Below are 4,527 nucleotides of genomic sequence, written 5' to 3'. Positions count from 1 at the left end.
AAAACTTTTCCCAAATAAATGCTCCTAATTGGGAGCATCCCTTCTGGGGGAGGTAGCTTGTATGAGTATCATTCTGCAGTTCTAAAAGCTGTGGAAACCATCCCATCAGTTTGCCATGCCCCTCAGCTCGCAGACTGAAACAAAGATCCTGAAGATAAACAACCAGGTAGAGTAACGTTTCCTTGTGTGTTATTCCACTGTATTTGTCTCCAATTACAGCTACGTATCTACCTTTCAGTGAAAAACATTAGTTCATGTTGCCCTTAAATCCCACCAATATTTAGGATGATTTGGGGGTAGCTTACCCAACACTGCAGTCATCAGGATTCCTTTTGGAGCACTGAACACCTTACAGAACCCTTACAGTGAGGTAAATCCTCTAAGCTGCCAGAGCTCGTTTATAGAGTGGTGACACAGGCAGCATCTACAATACCAAATGAAGCAGGGCCAGGAACTGTTCTGTGGTGGAAGGGCCAGGCGGTGGTACACTCACCACATCCACACTACACAGCACTTCCTGCGGTCACCTCCAAACTACATGTGGTGTCCCTTTAGCCCTAAGGCGTAAGTATTATTTGAGGGGTGTTATTTCAAATGCCCAGAATTGAAGAAACGAGGGCTGCGCTGTAGCCCAGAGGGGTGATCTACATCACGAAGCTAAATGACTTGTCATATGCCAAAGCACAGAGGTGTGTTTGATAGGATGAAACGTGCTAGGATATTGCTGGATGACCCCACAGAGTGGAGGGAGCCCGGTTTCACATAGTCTTGCTCTCTGCTCATCAGACACACGCTACCCTCTGAACCATGCTCAAGCACCACCTTAGAGATTGCTAGTTGACACAGGCCAAGACTGTTACAGGGACCAGAGTTATTACTATGCAATAGGGCAGGGTGGAAAATCAGCAGCCCAATGCCCAAGCTTGCTACCTACCCGCTTTGATTTAGCAGTGCAGGCATAGCCAAGGAACCCAGGCTTGCGGCACCTGGAACTTGCTGGCAAACAGCAGGAAAAAAAGGGGGGAGGATGCGAGGATCTGAGACTCCCATGAATAGTTAAAGCTGTGAAGAGCTGAATTCTTTGAAAGTCTGAGAGTGAAATCCTTATCTGTGCTGAAACTCCATTCTTGGCTTTGCACGCAACTCTTATGTAACGACAGCAAATTACTTCGGTTTATCTTCCTTGGTGTCCTCGAGGTTAGTGACACATCATCATTAGGTTACGTTACTATTTTAATTCAATTGCCATACCACATGCTTAAATGCTGTAACAGAGCTTGTCCTTCTTTCTACCGTGTGCTACTGGCAACTGTCATTTCTCCTACAATTAGAGTTCAAATGCTTCGTAGCAGCAATTGCATCATTCTTATGCTGAAGCACCCACTATACTTCAGAGCAGTGTCAAAATAACATTCTACTTAAAAAACCCAATAAGCTGGTAATATCTGAATCCTGTACATTTCAGATTATATGCTTTAGGACTGACACTGCTACTGTATTTTATGGCCTTTGCAATACTGTTACCTATTCAAAACAAATACTTAGTTTTGCAAACATAAACAGATAAATACTGTATTACGAGTTGGTTTTACTTCCCTTATTCCCTAGCATAAGAAGATTCAAGATGGGCTATTTAAAAGGAGCTAAATCCTTACCAAATGGAAGATGTGATGCAATCAGAATTAAAATGACTCCTTTAATGTTGCAGCTGGTTGTCTTTAGCCAACAGGATCAAGTTACAAAACATTTGTATAAAAACAAAGCTCAAATATAATCAGTGAAGAGGAGCTGAAAATCTGTTGTTCTGCAGACCGAAGATGCGGGGCGGGGGGGGGACAGAACAAGAGCTCCATAATTGGAAATAATAGATACTTTGTCCACATGCTTGTTACAACCTTCTTTTGTTTTCCCATGATATCCTGTTGATATAATATCCAGGTCCCTTGTGGACATCCGCTGTTTCCAAATGAGAAGAATGAGTGTTGTTAGTTTCACTTCAGCACCTCACCAGGTCACCAGCCTACCTCCTATGTCTGGAAAGCCTGCCGGAAGCAGCGTCAAAGAACAACCTTATCAGCAAAAGATCTGAACGGATGAGGAGCACAGACATATGAGATCACATCTTGTTGTAATTTAAACAAATTTCAAATACCATTACAATAAGGAAGCATGGAATAAGAGCAAAAGTTCAGCTAAATACTTAGAAACCCACATAGGAATAGTCATAGCTGATGAGAACAAGCACGCCTTTTCCCCCCTCTCTGCTATCAGCAAGTCTTCTGACACTACCTGACAGCAACCACCTGAAGAAGGTTGTAAGGACAAAGTCAGGGTGTAGTGCTGCCTCCCCGCGGTATTCCCCAAGGCCCCAGAAATATACAAAAATCAGGATTTCCACAGCCAAAGGGGTTATTTTTGTATTTAATAGTCCTCATTAGCTTTTTCTTCTGTTTTCTGGACTTCTTTTCAGCTCAAAAAAACCCTTGTAGTATCCACAAAATCATGCAACAAGATTTTCCACAAGTAACCACAATATGGAATGAGCAACCTTGTCAAGTCTGGTTTTATCCCATGTTTTCCCCAAGTTCCATTTGATGCACATCATTCTTATGTTGAAAGAAACCTGCCCTCACTTGTGTCTCTGTAAAGCCGAAGAGTCCTAGTTAATCAATCTGTTTCTCACCCAGAAGCTGCTCCACCCCTCAGAACACCTATTCACTTCTCTGCACCTCTTGCAGTGCTCTACGTCCTTCTGAAGATCAGAACTGTACACAGCATTCAAAGCACTGGCACACCACGGATTTACCCTGTGCCATAATGATGCTCTCTGCTTTGTTCTCTAGCTCTTCTTTCTTACCTCCTAACATTTGATTTGCTCATTTACCAAGCCTTGAGCTGAGATTTTCACAGAACTATTATGCTATGATCTTGTTCCTAAGTGATAAATCAGCTTCTAGGCTGTTCCCGGATATTTAAAGTTAGGATTGCTTATCTCCCATTTGAAACAATTTACATTTATGTACATCAAATTGCATCACCCACTCACCTTGTAATGTGAAGTTTTACTGAAGTTCCTCTCAGACCACAAGCTCCAATTCAGATCCTTGTGGAACTTCACATATCGACTCCTTCCACCGAGAAAATATTTTTGCTCTGTCTTACAGCAACCTGTCTTTAACCCAGTGTCATCGACCCACGTGAAAACTTCTCTTACTCCACAGTTTCTTCAGAAGCTTTTGCTGATAGATTTTGTTGAATGCTTTTTAGAAACCCAAGTAGGCGACATCAGCTGCATCTCTCCTGTCCACATGCTTTGCCAACTCCTCACAAGACTCCAAATGACGTGTGAGGCCAGGACTTCTCTTTAGAAAAGCTCTGCCAACTCTCCTGGTACACCATTTTCTCCCTGTGCCCACTAGTTTGCCTTTTTACACAGTTTTCATTAAGTTGCCTGGTACAGATAACAGGCTCATTGCTCAGCAGCTCTCCAGAACTTTTCTAGCCACTTTTTTTAATTAACTATCTTCCCATTCTCTGCTATCAAAGTGCTTCTAAATGAGATGTTACACATAACCATTAGCAAGCAGCTCAGCTATTTAAATCTTGACTTCTCTTAGAACTCTTGGATGAATATCATGCAGTCCAACTGTTCAACACTTTTTATTTTAGCTGTTTATTTCATAACCTTTTCTACAGACACTTCAGCTTGAGACATACCCTCTGATAAATCTTTCACAAAATCAAGTATAAGCACAGGAATCTGCTTAAGTTCCTCTACAGTGAGCACAGAACAAAATACTAATTTAATTTTTTTCTAGAACCTTATCTCCTCTGAACAATCCATTTATTTTTGACTGTCCACCGGCTCTGACAACTTTTTTGGCAGGCTTCCTGTTCTATTTTGACCGAAAGCAGAAGAGTCAGATTTATTGGCAAAGTAACAACAAAACAAATGACAAGAGAACCGGCAGAACAAATGTTCAAGGATACGGGTGCCTGGTCACCCTGCTACACTGAAGTCAGGTTTCATAGGGTAGCTCTTGCACTGCAAGTGCAGTAAAAGAGTGGTAATTATTTTCTTTCACCTAATTCCATATGAAGATAAAAGCTAATTGTTATCATGCTTTTTTTTTTACGTTAAGTCGAGTTATATCACTTCTGATTTTCCGCTGCCACGGGTCAATTCTTCCAGCTAAGAGCTCATCATGGAGATTTGTGGGCAGAGAGGTGATGCTGGGGAAACCTAGTTAAGGACAGCGAGAGCTACAAACTGTCACCTGTGAACCCCTCTGGGATTCAGCACCCAGCACTACGGGGAGCCAGGGAAGCTCCCGTTCCTTCTCCCGACACCTCACCCCCGCAAAGGGGACAGAGTGCCGGAGGAGGGGTAGCGGAGCCCACGCAGCCTTGCCAGCCCACCACAGGCGCCCACCCGCGAGAAGCCCCCGCACAGAGCTCAGCCACGGGCTTCGCGCCTTCTCCAGGCTGGGGCAAGACAGTGAACGGCGGCCCCGGCTGGGGGGGGCG

Source organism: Aptenodytes forsteri, unplaced genomic scaffold (assembly GCF_000699145.1).
Source record: "Aptenodytes forsteri isolate BGI_AS27 unplaced genomic scaffold, ASM69914v1 Scaffold193, whole genome shotgun sequence".
NCBI classification, from domain to species: Eukaryota; Metazoa; Chordata; class Aves; order Sphenisciformes; family Spheniscidae; genus Aptenodytes; species Aptenodytes forsteri.
This window is presented reverse-complemented; position numbering follows the sequence as displayed.